Genomic DNA, 15,753 nt, shown 5'->3' with positions numbered 1-15,753 from the left:
ACCAGACTCTGCGAGAGTGAAAAGCTTTGTTAGCACAAAGGAGTTCACGTTGCCCTTTGAGTGTGGTGCAAAAAAGAGTATGCACCTGGGAGGGGAAAATCAGTGAAATCTTTTTGTGCTGGCACAGTAGATTTGAGAGCAGAGACGTTGCCAGCTTGGCTTGGTGCACTTCCTTCTTTTGCAAGTTGACAGCATCATGGTGTGGTTGTTTTCATGAGTGCAGACAGTACCCAAGAAAAGCCAAGCGCTCTTCTGGCCAGGCCCCTTCGTATGCAAGCAGCTGGAGAAAGGGCTCCACTGGGGAGCCTGGCTCTTTGGGACTGTCAGAATGTGATCCTGCATGCAGCGGGGAAGGAAAAGGAATCACTTCATTGTTGGCTGTACTGCATTTTTTAGGCTGCATAAGAAAAGGCCCCTTAATCTAGAACCTTTTCTCTATGATCACCAGCTCAACATATAACTTGCAAAACTGAATGCATCCGCCTCCCTGGAGATGCACTTTCCCTCAAGCTCTATGTACCATCGTACCCTCTCACTCTCGCAGAACCCAAACCCCTTCAAAACATCTGAAAGCAACTCACAAAGAAAAAGTCCTACAACAAAACACCCGTGCTAGCCTGCAATAATCCATTTGCAATCTGTAAATGTAACAAAACACATTAATGCTTTGCATTTTCTTTCACAAAAATATATATGTATAGCATCAGCGCATTGTCTCAGATTGGCCAGACTCAATGGCTAAAGTGAAGAGTTTCCAGCAGCAGTTTGGAATGAGACATGTGATTGGACAGAAAGCATTTCCTGCTTTTCCCTCTTCCCCGTGAAACCTGATTGATATTCCCAGCACAATCACTCTCACACACCTTCTGTGCCTCCAAGTCCTCAAAGTCCAGGCAGCTATAGCTCATAGAAAAGTAAATGTAATGATAGAAGTCATTCCTAAAGAAGCCATTTCTCGATGCAGCATTGTTATTGTGCAGAGTATACTATGACTGCGTACCTTCCCTCTCACAGATATGGACAGTCATATTTTTCACACTCACAGCTCTGTTGCAAATTTCCAAGAGCCACCTTCACCACATAAGCTGTAGAAGAAATGTCAAAACAAGAGACGTTCCTAAGGTACCCCTTCCCATGCAGCCTTGAAACAGAACACAACACACTGTGGCTCTGTACATTCCTTGTCAGATGTGCCATCAACAGTTTTCAATGTGTGAGCTCCACTGCAAACTTTCAGCAGCTGCTGTCATAGAGGAAGGGTCTACAAGTAAAAGCCAGTGCAAGGCTGCACCTTCCACTTGTCCTATGTAAGCCACATCAAACTCACAGGTGCACTCTGTCCTTTCCTTCTCTTCTGTGTTTATTGTTAGTTTCTTTTTCTCCGGCCAGGTCTTATAAGCCCTCGAAAGGGAACCTAACACACCCAAGGATAGCTTAGCTATTACCTTTCGAGGCAAATAATAAGCAGGATGGCTTCTGCTGCAGTGTTAGAAACAAAAAGGTTTAATAAAAGGCAAAATAACAAACAGAAAAACTCGAGCCAGGTACAGAGGTCTACCTCTGGTATAAACACCTTCACAAAAGCCTCTTAGTTCTTTTGTTCTCCTCTTTTCTACCTGATGGGCCAAGCGGGACTTTTTGGCTTCTATCCAATTAGATTACCCGGAGTTTTTGGTGAAGTCTCTGAGATCCTATGAGGTGGCTTTTCACCTAATCATTGAGAGAAACTTCTGGGCTTCTTTCCTTTTTTGGGGGACAAAGGCTAGCTTTGCCACTCTGTCATTAGGGGGCACATTCCTACAGTCTATCAGCATTTTTTCTGGAACTCGGTACATCATGCAAGCACAATGGTTTCCAGAGATGGTTGGAAACCAGCTAGCAGCAAATGCTGCTTTAGTTGAACTTCCTCTTTACTACTTCCTTCGTGTATTTGGCTCGCAGGCCTGTAGCAGCAAAGCTTGTCTTACAGCCACTATGCTGGGCATCCCAGCCAGGTGCTCTGTGGCTTCATTCTTCACCTCTTTTACCACGTTGTTCTTTTATTCTCCTGGAGGCAAATCATCATCCACTTGTCCCCCAGAATATTGTGCCAGCCGCGATGCGCTCCAGTGCACTTCTTTTGCCGATACACGCCTGGGAAAACTCTTTCCTCTACTCAGCGCTGTGCACAAATATTCTGCCTCTTGTCCCCTAAATCCAAATGGACATCTTCTCCATTATATCTAAACAAACAACTGTGCCAGGACAAAACAACATGACCCTGAAACATGTGGAAAACTTTGAAATATTGTGTATGGTTTGTGGAAGCTCGTATTTGCATCACATTGCAGGGGCAGTACCCTTTCCTTTACAAGCTGCAAAGTGCCGTCAGATCGCCGTGCTCTCTGCATGGTCCTCCTCAGCTCGTAGTACCACCCCACACATTACAGCCTCGGAAGGACTAGAGATCCTGGGAGACATCTTGCCAAGACAAATGTGCCAGGACAAAAATCATGCTCTTCATGTCACCCAGATTGCAGTGCTATGTCCTAAGTTTTGGACATAATACGGTTTAATCAGCAAGTGCTTCTCTCCTGGCACAATTTGCTGAGTGAGACCTACGCGGACAGTTCAGACTCTGCGAAACAGAGAGAATGTCATTGTACTTCGAGCTGAGAGGAAACACACTGTGGATACATGCAGCATGGATGCTGAAAAGTGGAAAAGCTTGAGTGCTGTCACTGACCTTCATTTATAGCTGGATTACAAAAGGCGAAAATGCCATAGAACAGCAGGCTTCTGTGCGTAGAGTATCGAATTGCAAAAGTCTTACAACAGCTCATTCACAATAAGACTCAGCTGAGAATGTTCTTGCTGCTTGACAAAGGAATGTGCAGCCACTGGACATCATCACAAAACATGGAGCTAAAGCGCTTTCTTACACCTCCAGTGCTGAAGTGTCTATGCAGTTATAGGCCACCCAGAAACACAAGTCAAAGCAACAAATGTTGTTCAAGTATTCCTTCCCCAAGCAGACTTAAATTGCGCTCAAGACACTGCTGCTCTGTAACTTCCTCCTCAGAGAGATGTGCTGTCACATTTTTCACCTATGCTTTGGTACCAAATTTCACCAGCTGCTTTCATAGATGAAGGATCTAGAAGTAAAAGCCAGAGCAGGGGCTGCATTTTCCCCTTGCCTCACATAAGCCACATTAAACACACTGGTACATTTTGTGCTTGCCTTATGCGATGCATCTACCAGCGCATTGCAAGAGAATTCTCAGCTGACTGTGAACGAGGTGTTCAAGCAAAAGCTGCTGGGCGTTTGCAATTTAGTACACTGTGTGAACAAGCCCAGTGGTCTGCCGTTTCATTCTTCCCTATATGAGGACATATGAGGACTGCTTATGAATATTAATGTGGCTGATGCAACCTAGAGTGTATCAGAGGCGGAGAGGCCATTTTGTGAGCTGAGCCTCTGGGGAGCAGAGAGAGTCTCACTATGCTCCCAGGACTGTCCTCCCCTTTGCTTTGTAATTTTAATGGCTTCTAATTAAATTTTATTTACTCATTCCCACCCGGGATAATTTATAACAAATGTGAAAAACAGAGCTCACTCTTTGAGATATTTAAAAGTTTAATAAGGAATAAGAAAGGACACATGTCCAGTGCTGGGGTGATTTTGGCAGTTGGCTAAAAACACACTGTTAGCTTAAACAATGTTCTCTATATTGTGTTACATTATAGGGGGTACATGCATGTTCATGAGATTTTATATATTATTCAAACATTTCTGGGAGTTTAGATGTTCCAGGAATTTTTTTGCTTTTTTTTAACATATGACTTGTCTTCATCCCATTCTGTGGATTAAATCAATATATTTTATTTTTTCTATTATTCCATCCTGTTGTTTTTACACTCCCTGATGAGTGTTATCCTTCATATAAGATAGTCCACAAATGCAGGCAGAGAACCACCTAATTATCTTACACCATTCTCTGAGTTACTTGCACAAAAAAAAAAAAAAAAACATTTTAACATCACATACTCTTTATTTTAATATTATGCTACAACCTAAAATATCATATATTTATCACACTAGTATTTATATAAGCTTGTAGTGGTTTTGGTTTGTTAATTTCTTTTTTTTTTTAATTTTGAGATTTCTCATTCAATGTGCTGATGAGTGTGGTGGGTTTCAGTGCTGGTTAATCACCAGTATACTCATCTCTTGCTGTGAGGTAGGATTAGGAGAAAGGTAAAGCAGGTTCAAAACTTTAGAAGGGTATAAAGAAAACTTTATTAATAATAACTAAATGGGAAAAAGTAGTAAGAATCAAAACAAACCCTTCAGACCACTTCCCATCCCTCCACAACCTTTTCCACTGACAATGTAAAGAAATCAAACCTAAAATTTCTAGTCAGTTTACTACCTCTAAAATAGTTTTTCTCTCTCTTTAGAGAGAGAAGTCTCTCTTGTTAAGGTTATGGAGACTTCTCCACAAGAGGAAAAACCAGTTCTTGTGTGGTTCTCAATTTCATTATGAATAACAGCTGGTTATGAATAACCCTGCTATCATGAAGTCTTTCCTATTTCTACAAGCCTTCCCACAGCTAGTTGATGGACTACATTGATTTACGGGGGTATTGTTTGCAAGATGAGTTGTTCAAAGGTAAAAGTTCTCATTATTTATTTCTAAAATTATCTTCATCTCTGGGAACAGAGATCTTCTTCTCCTGGGGGTACTGGACCATTTTTGTCTCCTTCACTGTTCAAACTTTTTATGGGATCAGAGTTACTTTCACATCTGTTTATTTTAATATGGAGGTTTTTGTTTGATATCAATTTGAATCCTTCATCTCCCTATAGTTTCACGTATTATAGAGGAAAAGAGTTTTTTCTCCATAGTTTACAAGAGGATTTCAGCCGAAAAACTAAGGTATCTCTTCATTCTCTCCCATCTGGGACTTCTTTCCCACTGACCATGTTTCCATGTTGTTCTTTTACATGCTTGTATTTTGTTCCTTTCTCTCACTCGAGGAAGGACTGAAGTACTGAAAGAGTTAACAAGTTGTTTGGGTTTTTCAAATGTCAGATTGGTTTCATGGTTGGTCCTTGGTTTTCTCTGCGTTTAATTCTAGCCCCAGGGCCACTCTGCACGGCCTGCAGGGCTGCTTCTGGTCTCCGCCACGCTGGTGGGAGAGGATCTGGCAGCACAATCTCAACAGCTGTGGCCAGCCCTGCTCTGGCCGGCTTTCCGCAGCCGGAGCTGCAGCCTCCCCGCCACTGCTGGGAAGCCCGGTAACTGCCGGGGCCCGGCCGGCCTGATCGGGGCTGATGGTGGGCCAGCGGGCAGCCCGGGGGAAGGGGGGCCCAGCCCCGCAGCAGGGCCTGCCGGCCGGGCCCAAAACACAGCCCGTTGGGCTTCCCGGGCCCGGCCGGGACTGGACCCGCCTGGGCCGCAGCGTGTTACCTTCTTTCCGGCCGGGAAAGAGGGAGGAAGTTCCCGGATTTTGTTTCATCTTTAACACGTGTTTTTCACAGTGGCGTGTTATGAATAGAAAGTTGTATTTTTTTTTTTTTTTTGAGTTTCAGAGTTAGAAACAAGTCAGACCAGTCAGACCTCTTTGGTTTCGCTGCCAGAGAGGGGGTCCTCAATTACCTGTTAATGGCCGGTGATTAACCATTGTCCCCCTGATGCTAGCTGCTTGCCAGGGACAGACACCAGGACAGACCCTGGAGCATAGGAGTGACATCAGAGCCAGTATGCAGATGAGAAATGCATTGCGCCCTGAATTTTTACAGTTTTACAGTTTTTACAAGAAAAACCCCTAAAATCACGAGCCAACAAGTGACTTAAGTGACGTCTAAGGATGGGAGCGTAGTCCCGCACCTGCTTGGACCCTTTTTGCTTCTCACCCTAACCTCAAAAGATGCTGATTAAAGAGACGCCCCGGGGTGTTGGACAAACAAGCTAGGAATCTGCTACTCTCCCGTGAGGACAGAATCCCCAGCTCTGCCTGCAGACCAGCGGACAAAGCTGCATCATCCTCCTCCTCCGTGCCACACCTGGGAGCAGCAGCGGCGTGGGCGCAACCCGTCGATTTCTCCCCACCTGAGCTGATTCTTCTTAATAAAGGCATTAAAAAGGAGAAAGATCTCCTGCCCATTTATTTCAGCGTGTCCAGTTTCTCAGTGGTTCAATAGACTGTTAGTTACAAAAAAAAAACCTCTTGTCTCACTTCCTTAAATTCCTCCCATGACAAAGTTATACAGTGCACATATTTACAGATTATACTATAATAAAAAAAACTTTAAAGCAAATATAAATTGTACCATATAAAAATCTTAGTGATTAATAAAATATGCAAAAGCTAATACAAAAAATGTGAAAGCCAATACTATATTGTCATTTGTAACATATAAAAAAGAAGGGTGCATATTAGAGTGGGACATCGAGTTGGCGATTTGGGGAGTCTGTACTTCCTGGTTACATCAGTCAGTGGGCAAAAGGAAGAGGGTGATGTTGCTGGAACTTAGGATAAAAAGGGTAGCAGGGGATTTTGGGGTGGGTTTTCTGCATTCTGAGGAGGGCAAGAGGAACTGCAGGCCATGATCCATGAGGAGGGCCATGGGAACTCCTCACTGCTCTTCTGAGTGGGCAAAGAAGGACTTCAATATTGTCCCAGGGTGTTGACCCAGGGTGTTGTTCCACCTTATGCAGAAACAGCAATTGTGGGATGTTGGTGGCCACTGCAACCCAGACAGACTTTCGCTATGGAAAACAAGAAAATACCAGGTTATGCTGTGTTTCTGCTGGCTCTCAGCCTGCCAGCACCCCTGGCGTGTGTGTCACTGCTATCACCAGCTCCATAGGGGTCAGTGCTGATTCTTTTCCCCACATCCCTGACAAGGCAGCTACAGCAATGCTCCTGCCTGTACATGTGGGGGTGATGCTGGGCATCATGAACATGAACTCCATCCCACCCCAAAAATCCATCTGGGTTGGGCTCACACCACTGACAACAGCCATGCCCTCAGTGATGAGGATGTTCACTCTTGGGGCTCTCTCCAGAGAGCAGAACCTACCTCCCTGAGGCCCCTCTTGTCCTGCTGTGTCACAAGCTCTGTGTGACATCACAGTCCCACTGCTATTTCAGATCAGACTTTTGAAAAATTATGCTCAGGGCCCTTTAAATGAGGCTTTGAGCTTTAAAATCATAAGTCTTGGAGAGTGTGGTTTTGTAGTCCCAGAGAGTGGGTTTGGACCTCAAATCAACTCTTTGGTCTGCCAAATGTGGGCTTTGGGGATTTAAAAGTAATGCTCTTCTCCCAGTTTTGAGGCTTGCATTATATGAATGAGGACTTGGGCTTGGAAAGCTCAGTGTTAAGTCTGAGAAATAATCAATGTTATAAATTAGAAGCTTGACTAGGCCAATATTCAAGTAGCAATCGATTTATTCATTAATATGATAAAGTATAAGCAATACAGCAGTGGGTACAGTGGGGGAAATTTTCCCTCCAACTGCACACCAATAGTTGAGGCTTACAGGTATTTATAGGGGTACTCATAAGCTTTCTCAGCAGTTTCTATTCCCAATTTTTACATCACAATTCTGTACACTAGTGATTTAGTTTTTCTCAGGATGTATCCCAGAAAGGAGTATCCCCAGATGGTGGGGGTCTGGCTTCTGAAAGAAGAAAGAAGTCTCCCAGCTGGTGAGGTCCAGATTCTAGATGTGGGTCCATCTTTTAATTGCAAGCACTATAAATCTCATAACAGTGATGTCCAGCTTCCCTTGGTCAAAACTATCAATCCTTTCTCAAGCTGCTTTTCACTGTTTTGTTAAGGCGTCAAGATAAGCATGTTTCCTTTTTATATATTCTAAAGGTATAGTTTCAAAGATCCTTACTACAAGCAATATTCTAAAATTATACTTCAAATGGTTATTATTGAAAAGTCTTTAAGGCTTAGCTACAAGCAGAAAGTTCCTGTCCAACAGCAACATCCTTAAAGCTTTAATTCAAATGCTCCTAAATCAACTTAAGACTTATAAAGGTTAATTGTGAACAAAGGATAGGTTCAAAGGCCTTCTTCCATGCTTTACTTCCTCAGTTATTTATTAGAATTTGTCTTTATAACTGTCCCATGGTCAATTTCCACACATATCACAAACACAAATACACACGTTGCCTCTATGTACCTGACACAAAACACAGCTTTGTATTTCACAATCAACAATAATCTTTTGGACCTTGAAACTGTGTTTTGGCCTCTACATTTTTCCTTATTTTTCCCTTTTTTTAAAAATAGTATTTTAATAGAAGGGTTTTACTACCCAAGGATTTCTTTCTTCAGGATCCCATTGTGAAAAATGCCAATCAATTGTTTTTAAAATTTTTAAAGTTTAATAGCAATAAAATGGTTATAAAAATAGTAATAAAATTAGAGTAATAAAAATTTGGACAATCAGAATTAGGACAATATGAGTTGACTTATGGACAAAACAAAGACTTATAGACAGTCTGGGTACCTCTTTCTGGGCAAAATAAGCCTGAAAAAGGACACACATTGACAGAGGGTTAACCCTTAAAAGCAATAGCCTGTTGCATATTCATACACCTCATACATGATGCATAAATTCCATTCAAACAAAGGATTCTGTCTGGTCAGTGTCAACTTCTTCCTCCTAATCCTGACAGCGAAGAGTGAGGCAAGAAGAAGTTAGTGTCTTCTGATAAGAAAGCAATAAATTCTTTTTTCTCTGAAAGATTTAGGTGTCCTGTGGCTGTCTTGGTGCGAGTACCTCATTCCTCTCTTTAATAGAAGTAACTTACATAGCATAGTTTCTATTTAAACATTATGTTATAACCTAAAACTATATTTAACACACTACTTAGGAAAATAAATACAGCATAAATTTCTAACATAACACATATAATATTCATTTTAATATTGAAAAAAAAGCATATGCAAAAAGCCAATCATAAAATATGCATTTTTTCACACTGTTGTGAGGCACCAGCTCTTAAAGCAAGCAGAACTCAGTGTTGTGCTGGAGGTTCGTAAGTCAGGGGAAACAGAGACAATAAAATACAGTGAAAAAGATAAATAGCTTGACTTTGGAGATATTTAACAAATCACTCAGTGCTTAAACCCCAGTGGGCAAAGGGGCTGAAGGATGAAGAATTGATGAATGCTGTAGACTTCTCTGAAACAACTGGAATACAAAATACAAAAAGATTACAGGATAAAATTGGCTTATAAAGTGAGCAATACTGTGATTTGGGGTGACCTCCAGGCTCCCTAATCTTTAATAGCAAAACCCTTCTGACACCAAGGAAAGCATGATGGATCTTTTATGGCATTCATTTGCCTCTTGAAAGATGTCAGAAGCTACTTGGGAGAATTTATCTAACTCCAGTCTTCAGTGATCAGAGATGCCAATGAGATTAAGGAGGGAATTTGATGCAATCAGAGGTGTTACATTTTGGGAAGATAAACTAGACATCAAACCCAGTGATTTAAAGTCATTAGAGAGAATGAGGGCAACCTTAAATCAATTTGAGAGGGAAGAAAAAGCAAAGGCTTGTTTCAGGGTCAGAACACACAGAGAAGTCTGGGTAGATAAAGAAAAATCTCCATGGCTGAGGTGACAGCTGAGGACTCTCCTGAACCTCCTCCAGATACACTGTTTGTCCTTGCATGATGCAGCACGATAGAACCGCAGTCCTGTTTGTAAAATATCATTTATCAAAACTTCTTATTGTATATGATTTCAAATGTGCCTCTCAGTGAAGGTTCCCACTCAAAGCCACAAAGTTTTGTCTGTCCAGGTTCTGCCCTCTTTTCCCCTTGTGGATATTCTCAGTTCAGTCAAAGAAAGAACAGAGACCATTTCTCCCAGGCTGAGCCTGGGAATCTTAGAGGAAAATAATTAAAACAATTATTATCTCTCTTTCTCTAACCATTGTTTATAGTTATGGTTCTCCATAGTGTGCTACTCATAGTATGCCAATAGTGTAAGATGTTTCTACCTTGAGACCAATCAAGTATCACCCTAGTGAGTCACATTATAAAAAATGCACTACTTTCATTAAAGGGAGCCTTCTGATCCACCTGAAGACTGGACTCTTTCTTTCTGTCCTTGACTCAACAGTGTCAGCCCCTTATTAACCTTGTTATGTCCTCCTCAATTGTACCACCTTCGATTTCCCAAATATGATGTACAAATCTGATGCCTTTCAATAATGTCTGGTTTAATCACAGTACACCTCGACTCCAGAAGAAACAGTGATTCCCTCCAACTACACATCAAACCAAGGGGATTCAAAAAATGCAAGAGAAATTTAAGTGTGCTGGTTTGATTTGGGTTTTTACAACAAAACCAAATAGTCAAAAGTCTTCAACTGTAATGTCCTTATAGGTAGGGGACACCAAATAACCAGTACTCAACCTGTGGTTATTTCCACATTTGAATAACTCCAATATTTCCTGGGCATGGACTTGTCAGGATGAATTGGGGAATAATATTGAATTTTGGGGTATAATATTGATTTGGGAACAGAAATTCCCTGAAGCTGCAAAGCCACAGGGGAAAACCCTCACATCGTCCAACTTGGGAACCAGAGAGCAGGAAGGGAAAAGAAAAAGAAACCAGGAGGAGGAATTAATGATGCATTTAATGAAGAGAAGTCAAAATTCATTTGTTGTTTGGGAGGAGCAGGCCGTTTTGAGAACCATGGCAATAGAAACTGAACAACATCAAATTGATGTCTTGCCTTATCAGAGCAAGAGCAATAAATTATTATTTTCCATTATTTAATTTTCCCTTTTAAAGCAAATACTTAATTCTGCTCAGCTTTAGAGGGTGAACCACATAATTTAAAACAACTTAAAATATCATCTTAATGAGCTATAACCCAGATATTTACAGAATGCAACATGGGGTTGTGATTCAGCTTCTTTTAAGTAGCAAGGAGCAACATTTGTTACTAGGAGGTGTTTTCTCGAGCAATTAGGCACAGGAGCCTCATTAAAATTAACTCAGTGCTCAAATAAGCATAAGAGAATAATATTTGTAGTCTGCAGACACACAGGAACAGCTGGAATATTGCTTCTTTTACACCTTCCTTGAAGAATGATGGGAGTTTCAGGAGCACATCCCAGAGATTCCATTTCCAAGGTCACCTTTGGAAAGTCTAAATATTTAAAATGGATTGGCTGAATGTTAATTGCTGTTTAGAGGTAGAATTTTTCAGAATTAATAATTCTGGGTGATGATCCAGGTCTCATTGTGATGAGCATAGAACTAAAATTGTTATAAAAACTGTGATTACACAATTAATTAAAGCTACAGGGTGTATATTTTTCAACAGGACACTGACATTTATGACATTTGTGGCAGGTTAATTGTGAGTCAATTAACACAGAGTTAATTACTAAAAGTGTTGTGTTTCCTTTCAGTACAATTCATTTGCATTTGGACAAATTTTCACAAACTATTCCAAAATTACGCCATCAATTATGTGATGTATTGATACAAAAGTCAATAATTCTTTGTTCTTTAGATAGAACTGGAAGAACCCAAATTTTCTGAACCTTCTGCCCCAGCAGAGGAGCAACGCACTGAGAACAGCATCTCAGTGTCTTTTGCACAATAATATCTTTAAAATAAGGTTTTTAAAGCAGCATCAGTGAATTATTTGTGGTGATTCAACATAGCTGGCAACTTCTTGAGTGTTTTGTATTTATGAGTTTCTAATGTTGGGGTTTATTACCCCTTATTCCTCCTTCTCAATAAAATAATGACAGCTTTTAGGCTGCCTGCTCACCTGCTCCCTGCCTTTGCATCTGACATCTCCATTGCTAAGTGCCTGGAAATTGTAATTAGTTTTGAAAGAAATATTGTTCATTAATAAAGCCTTGGGACAGTAAAACATTGTCCAACTAGCTCAGAGAGTAGAGGGGGCCAAGTGGAATAGGAATTTCCCTTATATTTAGAGCAGAATGCCTTGGTTTGGGGGACTTTTAAAATTGGAATGTGAAGAGGAAAATCATTGAGCAATTCAGCCAATTCATAGCTTTGGGGGAAAGGGGGGAGATATCCCAGTTATGGATCTCTGAGAGTAAGTGCTGTGCAATTTAACAGAAGGTGTAGAGAGTGAGTAACGCAGTTATAGCAGGACAGCAACATGATGGCAAACATCTCTTTCCTAGAAGATTTCTTCCATCCTACAGAGTAAAGAGACGTTTCAGAAGAAAAACCTGGCTGCTTTTTATTGACTATTTATATAGCAGAGTGAACTTAAAAAAACTATTAGGTAAAAAACCTGTGTGTTATGAATAAAAAGTTATCTATTTCTTTTAAGGTTGCAGAGTTAAAACAAGTTGGACCAGTTGCTGTAAAGTTAGGTTCATTGTTAAGAGTTCTTCTTCAATAACCTGTTAATGGTTGGTGATTAACCATCGTCCCCCTGATGCTTGCCAGGGAGGGACACTGGGACCCTGCAGTTACCAGGAGAATGGGAGTGACATCAGAGCTAGTATGCAGATGAGAAATGCATTGCACCAATTTTTGCAGTTTTCCAGGAAAACCCCTAAAAATTACAAGCCAACATAGAACTAAGTGACCTAAGTGGTGTCTAAGGATGGGAGCGTATTCCAGTGCCTGCTTGGATCCTTTTTGCTTCTCACCCTAACCTGAAAAGGTGTTGACTAGGAAGACAACCCGGGATGTTGGCCCGAAAGGGTAGAATCTCCTAATCTCTCGTGAGGACGGAATCCCCAGCTCTGCCTGCAGACCAGCGGACAAAGCTGCATCACCTTCCTCCTCCGTGCCACTCCTGGGAGCACTGGCATCATGGGCGCGACCCGTCGATTTCTCCCCACCTGAGCTGATTCTTTTTAATAAAGGCATTAAAAAGGAGAAAGATCTCCTGCCTATTTATTTCACTGTGGGTGTGTGCTGGCAGGAGGGAAATTCCATGGGTTTCTGTGGCAGAGCTCTGTTGCTGCTCCCCCAAATCTGCCCAGTTTGCAATATTTAATCCCAGTTCTACAGTGATGGGGAATTAAACAGCTCAGACATAGGTCTGGGAATCAGCAGGAAAAGCTGCAAAGCAGCAAAGCAGGGAGAGCCAGGAGAGGGAGCCCAGCTACCACAGACTGCAGCCATCCTGGTAAATTACACATTTTCTCCTTGTAAAGGTGCCTAATTTTCCACCAAAAAAGGGGACAACAGCCAGAAAGGCGGAGTCTAAGTGCAACAATAAGTTTGTATTACACCCACAGAATTCCTTGGGAGAGATTTCCCTTCCTGTGGGAGTTAATATAAAAGTTTTGGTTTATCAGAGATCTACTTTGGGTTTAGGCGTGTCTGTGGGTCAAAAGACAAGAAGATGCTTTAGGTTTGAGTTTGGCACCAGATTTCCTTTGGTCACTTTTAGATTTTCAGTTATCCTGGGACCAGCTTAATGTTTGTGTCCAAGATTTCCTTTTAGGCTTGAGTTTGGGGATTTTTAATTTTTTTTAAGGTTTCAATAGAAAACAATTCTTACCTCCAAAAAATCAGTCATTTCAGTGGTGTTATTCCTGACCCCAGACATCTGCAGTTCAAGTAAGAATCCCATTGATCCTTAACCTTAATCCTTTTAATTTAATTAATTCGCTGCAACTTGTATTTTATGTACTTTATGGAAAAAGGTTTTTTCTAAAAATCTAATTCTTACCATTTGTGAGGTAATATGGGTAAGGAAATCTTGAAGCACTTCAAAGTTCTCCTGAATTTTGACATTATTACAGTGAAAAAATCAGATGTCTGTTTTGTTGCTGTCACTATTGCAGCAACAGCGTCCCCAGGCTTTGATTTATCCCCATCCAGCTCTCAGGAGAGTAATTGGTGGCGCTTTCAGAATAATTAACTGCATCTTCAAGTCAAATCAGATGAGAAGCTCTTCAGCATTACTTCAGACTTGTAACAAACAGAGTTTATGCAGTTAAGAGGAGGAATAGAAAGTCCTGGACTGATGACTGAGCAGATTTGTTCTCCACTGATGCTTCAGAGTAGGCATCTCTGCAGCTTAAGCAGGAGAAATTGAATTTTCAACCCAGGAATCTTTTAATTTCACAATTAGATCTGTCTAAAAGCACTCTTAACCATCTTGTGAGCTGGATGTGAGAGAGAGAGGGGAAAATGAAGAGGGAATTTGGATCAGCAATGGCTGAGGAGAAACCCAAGCTCTAAGCTGGGCAGACAGAAAAGGTCTCCCATCCTCAGCTGCACAGATTCATGAACACAAAATTAGAACCAGCCCAATTCACACTCACTCAACCACTACCTGCAATATGTCGCTGACAAAAATCCACACCTACCATGTTTTTGAAAGCAGCTCACCAGGACCTGAGGTATTTCACAGAAATAAGATTAGTTTTTCATTTATTTTCTCTCCCAGTTACATAGTTCATTTCTTGTAACTCTTCAGCTGATGTGACTGCAATAAACGAGCTTTCCTTCTGTTAATTTAAAGCCAACCAAACCACATAATTCTTTCAGGGGAAGCCTCTAGGGAGATCAGAATATAATGACTGATTCCATCCCCTGGGAAGTCATTAAAGGAGAACAGGGAGGCTCCCTCCATGAGAGCAGGGATTTGGATGGATTTATCCACTGTAAAGTAAACAAGAAATATCCCATACACAGTCCTCAGGAAAGGATGTTCTCATGGAAGGATTTTTTTCCCCCAGCTGCTTTGAGCATACTCTCCAGTTTCTTGTCTGGCTTCTACCCTGCCACTTGACATTGAAATACTGTGAAATGAAAGGGTGGGGTTTGTGCATTAATGCAGAATATGGTCGGAATTTCTCATAGACTCACTGAATTATGAAGTGGTTGCAGGGGAAAGGGACCTTAATGCCCATCCAGTGCCATGGGCAGGGACACCTCCCACTAGACCAGGGTGCTCCAAGCCTGTTATGATGGTTCCAAAAGTGATCAAGTCTTGGATGCTCCAAACCAACAGTGTAGCCATGATATTTTAGTGAAAAATCCTCTGTTAGGATTTTTTCTGTCCTGAGGAGCTGAGAGCCTCAGGAAAGAAATGTAAACAATAACTATCTGCTGCTGTGGAAGGCCACAGGTGCATCTTTCATTGGTCCATGTGGATTGTTTTCAATCAGTGACCAATCACAGCCACCTGTGCCAAGGCTGTGAGCAGTCACAGGATTTTTGTTATGCATTCTATTTTATTCTATTCTTGTCTTTGTAGCCTTCTGATCTTCTTCTCTCTGTTCTTTTAGTATAGTTTTAATGTAGTATTTTAGTATAATATATAACATAATAAATCAGCCTTCTGATGAAAATGGAGTCAAGCCTCGTGTCCTCACACAAGGGGTCTCAGCTTAAACAAGACAACAGGAATTAGGTGTCCATATGCATTGAAAAATGAGAGCCAGGGTCACTTAAAACTTAATTAAAAATGAAGCGGACTACAGCCAGTAAATAACCACAGAGCATTTCCTGCATTGAAACATGGTTTCAATCCAAACGTATTTTACCCAATTATTTGATCACAAACCCTCACACACATTGGCACATTCAACTCAAGGACTCACAGACAAGCCTGAACTTTGATCAATCCAGAAATCTCAGTTTAGCCCTGTGCTTTTCTAGATCTCAGACAGTCTGATTTTACTTCCAACTGATAGAAGTTTCAGTTTCTTAAGCAAAACTGATTAGTTTTTCATTTTCATGACACAGCTGTCAAGAGTTGAA

This window comes from Passer domesticus, chromosome 28 (genome assembly GCF_036417665.1).
Source record: "Passer domesticus isolate bPasDom1 chromosome 28, bPasDom1.hap1, whole genome shotgun sequence".
Taxonomy (NCBI): domain Eukaryota; kingdom Metazoa; phylum Chordata; class Aves; order Passeriformes; family Passeridae; genus Passer; species Passer domesticus.
Note: the sequence above shows the minus strand (reverse complement) of the source record.